Here is a 7,466-nt window from a genome sequence, read left to right as displayed (position 1 = left end):
CACAAATCTCTGGCATTGAGAGATGTCTTTCCTATAAGATGGTGGACATAACAAACCTGGGGGGTTCCTTTTGGTAATAGTATATTGCCTTTGGCCCCCTGCTTGTGTTCTGTAACAATACCACTACATGCCCTCAGCATGACACAACCTCTTCTCATCTCTGAAATGGCCTCAGTTGTGAAAGGTTCTTTCTAATATACCGCTATATGATTCTTTAATAGGCTGCCTGAGCAGATAGTCAATCATTTTGGAGAGATCTCCAACAAACCAAAGATATTTCAGAGTTTCCAAAATGTTTGCCACATCTATTGCCTAATCAGTGTTTTGTAAGAAATCACTGTGATTGTTGAAGCACAGGGCATGGTTTTTACAGCTTCCATTAAGGACTAAAGCCAGGCTGCGGCTGGGCTGGCTCAATAAATCATTTGTATTGGTAATTGTCAGTTTTCTTGTAGATTGTGTAATTATTGCATCACTGCATTTCCAGCACTCATAAGTGGGGATTAGAATGGACATGTGGTAATTGAAAGTGTTCTCCCTTTCTCAGCATAGTTAGAGGTAATTCAGTAATTGTTAAGAACTTCAGCTCTCCCTGAAGGGTCTTGTCTTATTAGCTGCCTCAGAGTTCCTCAGCACAATCGGCACCAAGCAGACTCTCCAGGATCTAAGACTACCGCCAACAACTGCTGCAAGTCTAAACCATTTAGAAGAAGCAACAGATTGCAATTTGCTCCTGAGAGTTTGTTTAGTAAATTTCTAAAACAGTAAGAGATACATAATACGAGAATTAAATAAATTAAATTAGTATATTTTGTCCTTCTTTAGGCCTGAGGGGAAGGAGGGAGATGTTTTCTTCCTTCCACATTCCTTATTGCTCGCCCCTCCCCACCAGCACATTCGGGGCCAGCAGTCACTGAGCCTTCACTGTGTGGCAGAACCAGGGCAGACTCAGTCAGTGTTCACCACGATGACCTTAGAAGGGACTCAGTGTAATAGTCTGCATTTTATAAGCATGTGAGCTGATTGGCTCCAAATTAGGAGTCTGCCTTTTCCACTGACACCTCATTGCTTCCCACCATACCACTTTGAGAGGAATTTTTCTCATTATTGTTAACAGTTGTCTACCTATAATGGCACTAGGGTTGAGAGCTCTTTTCAGTGCCACTTGGTCTCACCCTCTTCACATACATGCATACAAACAAGCATATACACAGCCCCTCACACATAGCCATAAGCACAGGCACATATGCACATAAATATGGAGGCCCTAATGCATGCATATACACTCACACATTGTAGGTAACCCCTGCAAAGTCTTAAACAGTGCCCTTTCCTGAGACCCCTTTTTCCCCTGGCCCTGGACTATGACTGCTGCCCTGCTCTAAGCCATCCCTTTCCATTCCTGCTTCTCCCTTCTTGAGCTGTCCATCCAACTTTCTGCATCATCTGCTTCATGCTAAGGATGGAGGCAAGGGGCTGAGGGGTGTTTAGGCAGATAGAAAGTTGTGATTAGGGTTACGGTTGGTCTGGGACCTGATAATGGGGTCATGGGCTGCTGCTGCAGGGCTGACACTGGGACTCAAAATCTTCCACTCAGAAACTCTAGGAATAGGGCTGGCCTGGGATGCAGGTCTGGGAATACATGGAAAAGGAACCTTGGCTTCCTTTCTTGGCTTGGTTTCTTCCATTCTTGCTTACCACCTGCCTCTTCACCTGCACTCCCTATTAACTCAGCAATAATAACACAAGATTCCTAATAGTGTGATTTCAGAGGCAAACACTTCTACTGGATGGCTGATGTCAGAAATTCCTTTGAAATGAACAAAATGTATGCCTTACCCCAAGTTTAAAGATAAGGAGGAGCATATGGGTATCCTTGGAGAGCTTTCACCTACATGGAAGATGAGCATGGCATGGCTTCAGGGCAATGGACTGGGGCTGGGGAGAAGGGCCACGTCTCTGGTAGCCTCAGCCAAGCTGCTACTTCTCTCTCTGTTTTACTTTTCTCACCTATAAAAAAATGACAGGATTAAAAATCTTGAAAGCCCTTCCACCATCAAATTTCAAATATATGTATTATGATAAATTGACAATAAAACACTTTTTTATATTTTAATGATGTTGGGGGTGGAATGACACATAAGGCAGTCAGCACCTAAGAGATCCAAATGCAGTAGGGACATTAGCCCTAAGGTCAGTCTCGCTTACTTTAAACTGGTAAATCAAGCTTTGGCCAGAGGCTTATTAGGTTGTATGAAGTTGGGCAAGTTCCTACCTCCATGGGGAGACATCTGCCAAAATGTGCTAGGGGCAGAGGGTCTGCAAAAATAAGAGAACATCAAGGAAAATAGCGTGTTTCCCGATCTCATCAAGAGTCTCTTAGGTGCATTGGTTTAAACACTGTAAGTATAGCAAGTACACATAACTCCTTCCCAGGGGGATCTCACAAGCTGTGTGACTCTGGCAAAGCTGTTTAACCTCTCTGAGCTTCAGATAATTCATCTATAAGGCAATGATAATAATTATTATGTGGAAGGTTGTATCAGGTAGGGTTTGCAAAAGCACTAACTACAGATCGGGGCATAAAGGAAACTCTCGAATGGTCTCATAGAGATGCACCTTTGGTCCAGACACTTAACCTGGAATTGTAGCAAGTTCCATAGAGCAGAGAAGAATATGAATATTTAACATTTAGCTCTTTGGTGCCTGGAAAACATTTGCCTTTAAATATTCCTGCTTGCAGGAGGCTTTCTAAAGGTCATCCCCTTGAAGCTTATTAAGGAAGATGATTAAATCATCTGGCAGTTTGAGAAAAGAAAAACAGATGGATTTAAACAGCTTCCTCCACCACAACTGGCATTTTCTTTCACAAATCAAGGTGTGATTGTGAAGTTGTTTGTGTTATTATTCTCTGAAGGACACCCTGGTGATGCTGGGCTTTGGCTACGGTGGCTTGTTCCTTATTTACACCCAGTCATTAGCCTTGTTCCTGTCACTGTCAGTTACTGGAGAATCCATCATGCCTGTGATTCATGAGGGGGCTCCTTTTCCACTTCCCAAGGAGGAGTGTTGGGGGCAGATAACTTGAGGAGGTGAGCAAATTGGATTTATTACCATCTGCAGACAGGGTGAGAGCTTTAGTCCTAATCATGCTAGCAGAACTGCCAGGCTGTCTGATTCACTCAGCAAAGGCCCTAAGAGAACTCTGGGTTAACATTCCATATGCTCACCTGGGAGACTAGCAGCCACTCTGGATCAAGCAGGCCTTCAGAAACATGGAGAGCATCTTCACTACTAATAAAACTCCACAAATGTCTTAACCAAGCCTCTGGACTGTTTTCCTGTCATATTAGAGACATAAAAGTCCATTCCCATGTAGTTATATGTATAGCTTTCTGAAATTGATTGAGATATTAATTGGTCATGTCTTCCTTTTTGTACTCGCCTTTATGTAGGTACCTGGCTCAGCTCTTCATTGATTCAGGCCAGTTACATGGGAGAATAGAAGGTACAAGTAGCCTCATGGTCCCTTGGTCTTGTTTTTTCAAAAGCTTAATTGCTCAGGAGAAATTATGAGGTTTGTTAAGAAGGTAGAAGAAAAAGAGACATGATCTTGGAGAATCTTAGTGAAACAAGAAAGATCCGAAGACTCCTCTGACCTCCACCCTACTCTGCACTCTACTAGGCTAGGGGGAGGAGACAGAGGGGGGCGGGATGTCTCTTGGAAGCACATAGATAACTCACTGAGCCCAATTTTTAAAATTAATTAATCAATTAATTATCGCCCCTGGGTGACCACTCTGACTATCCATTTCCCTCTGTCCTTCCCAAGACCAGTTCCTTTGGCTCATCTCAAAACACATTCTTGTCTGTTTCCTCTGTTTCTGGCAGATAATGTTTTTTATCCAGAATTTCTCATATTGCAAAGAAAGTGCTCATTCTCCAGAATAGACAGGGGTTCTGTATCACACAGCACTGAGCATTACTGGAGCAATTAAAACTGAAGACATGTTTTTTAATACTATAAAAATAGATTTTTACCTTAAGGCAAAATGAACAACAAAAGTATACAATGTTTCCTATGGACTCCAGCATTTCAATTTTATTACACATTTTTTGAATATTCAATAAAAGAATATGACACCCTTTCAAATAATGTTCTTGTAACCTATTACTATGAAGCCAAATCAAGACAGATAGCAGATCTGTGCTGTCAGTGCAAGTGGCATGAAACTAATGCTAGGATTTACGTTTCTCCTGTATTGAGCCTATTTTAAATGTACAGCATTAAAATCCTTGGTTCCTAATAACTCAGTAATTTCCCTTGCATATCACATTACATTCAACAGTTTAGCATTTTTGTTTTACAACATTTATGGACTCAAATTGGTGCTGTTGTTGGCTAGTAATAATATTATTTCATTAATTCATTCTATGAAAATTTATTGAGTGCCTATTCATTGCCAGGCACTGCATTAGGCCCTATAGATGAATAAGACATATTATCTTCATTGCCAATGATTTTGCAGTTGACCAGGCAAGACAGACTCAGCTTCCTCTATATTAATGGTCCTTTTTGAGCTCCATGGCAGTGTGAGGCAGAGGGTGGATGCTGGTCAGTGTCCAGGCTGGAGGGAGGGGACTGGGAAGGCTTCCTAAAGGAGAGGAGTAGGAGTGACCCAGGGAAAGAGGGAAAAGGGAAGGGAGCAGTAGCATGTTCAAAGATAGGTACATGCCAATAGTACATGGCTATTTGACTCAGAGGCATTTTTGTGGTTGCAAAACACAAATCAGTAACTTTTGGCTCGGTAGTATGTGCACAAGGGTACTGGCCTTACCTAAGCTTATAGATGAGAATCTTTAATGAAGTCCTGCTCCTTTCACATAAAAGGAGAGAAAGTACTTTGAAAAAAATTACAAACTTTTGTGCAAAAATGCATTAACATTTTAAAAATCCTTAGCTAAGGAGAGGTTTATTGATTTTAGAGAGAGAAAGGGGTAGAGGGAGAGAGATACATCAGTGTGAGAAAGGAACATCAATCAGTTGCCTCTTGTATACACTCCTAATCCAGTACTGAATTGGCAACCTAGCTATGTGCCCTGACCAGGAATTGAACCCACAACATTTTTGCATACTGAATGATGCTCCAACCAATTGAGCCATCTGGTCAGGCACATTTAACATTTTTGAGTAATGTTAAATTTGAGTACTGTTTTCCTGGAAACTTGCAGCATTTGACCCACAGATCAAAGCTTCCAAGGGAACCCAGTTTTCAGAGTCTGTACTCAGTCCTCCTGCCCCTTTCACTGGGTGCCCTTCTGGCTGCTGGATCTGGCAGTTATTTTTGCTCTCTTGCCCCTGGTCTTCTATTAGCCTGAAGTCAATCTTTGATTTCATGATGTTAGGAGAACTCTCCCTTGGACTGTCAAGTTCCAAAAGCAAGAATCATATGAATCAAGTCTTAAATGCAACAGAGCTGCCAAGGAGGACCAGCATGTTTACTGGATTTGTCTGCTAGGAAGCCAGTGGTGATCTTGGTTCAAGCAGTGACCTTGGCTGAAGCAGTGTGGGGAGGGGTGAAGAATGAATGAGAGCTGCCAAAATGGAAATCATGATGGGTCTTCTCAGTCAGGACTTGGTTTGATATAGGGGAGTGGAGGGTGGGTAATATGCAGGGTTGAATAAAGGTGTAGAGAAAAAATTATAGATATTTTCCATGTTAACTGTTTTACCTTTTTATGCTTTTAAACCTGAAAGTCACTGGAAAAAAATACTCATGTGTTTCAATTTATCCCCAAATATCCATTGTTTCCCAAACAAAAAAAAAAAATTGATGCACTCTACCTATCACTGACATTCAGAAAGAAATGGAGTTCATTTTTTTTCTTTCCAAATCATTAAGAGGAACAGTTCAGGAAACTGGTTATTATTGTCAACTTTACAAAATAAGCTGTTGTTCTGCAAATGGGTACCATGTTATTACGTGCATTTATTCTGCCTGCTCTCATACACAGACCCTGGAATGCCTGTTTCTGCAGTCTTCCTGTCATCTTTTATGGGACCTTCACACATGAGTGACACCAATTATCTCGTGTCACAGCCTATCAGTTGGCTCAACTTTAGAAGAATGTGAAATTGCCTAACAAGCCTCCAAATATGAATAGCTCTATGTCAGCCTAATCACACATGGTGTATTCCTGTCTCATCTGTTCCCATAGAGTGACTGCAAGTCTTAGCTGTGAGACAAATATGGATTCTAGAGCTGTGGCTTGACTTTCACAGTGTTGAGGGGTTTTAATGCCCATCCACCAATTCCTGGGATGAGTTTCATTCAAGAAGTAGCCCCTTCCTACTGCTGTACCATGTGTGCTCGTCTCCCTACCCTATAACCTTCATATCATCTCATTCCCTAAAGTTGATCTGGGCAATCTGACAGCCTGGCAACATTATTTTAAATATAGGCTTTTAACTCTGTGTGGAGCAATGGTATATTGAAAGCTTTGGAACCCCAGTTAGGAATAATACATGTATCGCTGAATATATATATATATGTACAACAAGCTTTGCCAGTTTGGGCATATAGGGATTCTCTTGATGGCCACACTCTTTTGAAGAATTCTCATACCAGGGAGTTCTGTAATCTACTATCTGTGAGGTGGGATGGTTGTGGTCAAAGTTGCCCATATTGTAAAGGGACACATTCTATAAAGTGCAAGGAAGGCACGGTGGTCATTGCAAGGATAAATAACATAGTAGTCCCATTTGCAATCCGGTGGGGAAATCAACAAGACAGGGGACATATTTATATTGTATCATAGTTGCATATATTGTGCAAAGGATTAGGATACAGTGTTATGAAGAAGGCCTGCAGGTTTAGTCTGATCATTTCTTTAAATTTTTTTTTTAATTTTAATTTCAATATTTTTATTTTAGTTGTTGTTCAAGTACAGTTTTCTGCCTTTTACCCCCTTCCCCATTTACCCCGTTAGCCCTCCTCACCTTCCTCCCATTTCCACCCACCCTTGTTATTGTCCATGTGTTCTTTATACTTATTCCTTCAAACGCTTCCCCTTTTCCCCTCAAATTCCCTTCTCTCTCCCCTCTGGTCACTGTCAGCTTTTTCTCTATTTCAGTGTCTTTTGTTGTATTTTGCTTGTTTCTTTGCTGATTAGGTTCCTGTTAAAGATGAGATCATATAATATTCGTGTTTCACTGCCTGGCTCATTTCGCTTAGCATAATGCTTTCCAGTTCCATCCACGCTGTTGCAAAGGGTAGGAGCTCCTTCTTTCTTTCTGCTGCATAGAATTCCATTGTGTAAATGTACCATAGTTTTTTGATCCATTCATTTACTGATAGGCACCTAGGTTGCTTCCAATATTTCACTATTGTAAATTGTGCTGCTATGAACATTTGGGTGCATAGGTTCTTTTGGTGTTTCAAGGTTCTCAGGATATAATCCTAGCA

The sequence above is a fragment of the Phyllostomus discolor genome, chromosome 4 (assembly GCF_004126475.2).
Source record: "Phyllostomus discolor isolate MPI-MPIP mPhyDis1 chromosome 4, mPhyDis1.pri.v3, whole genome shotgun sequence".
Classification (NCBI taxonomy): Eukaryota; Metazoa; Chordata; class Mammalia; order Chiroptera; family Phyllostomidae; genus Phyllostomus; species Phyllostomus discolor.
Note: the sequence above shows the minus strand (reverse complement) of the source record.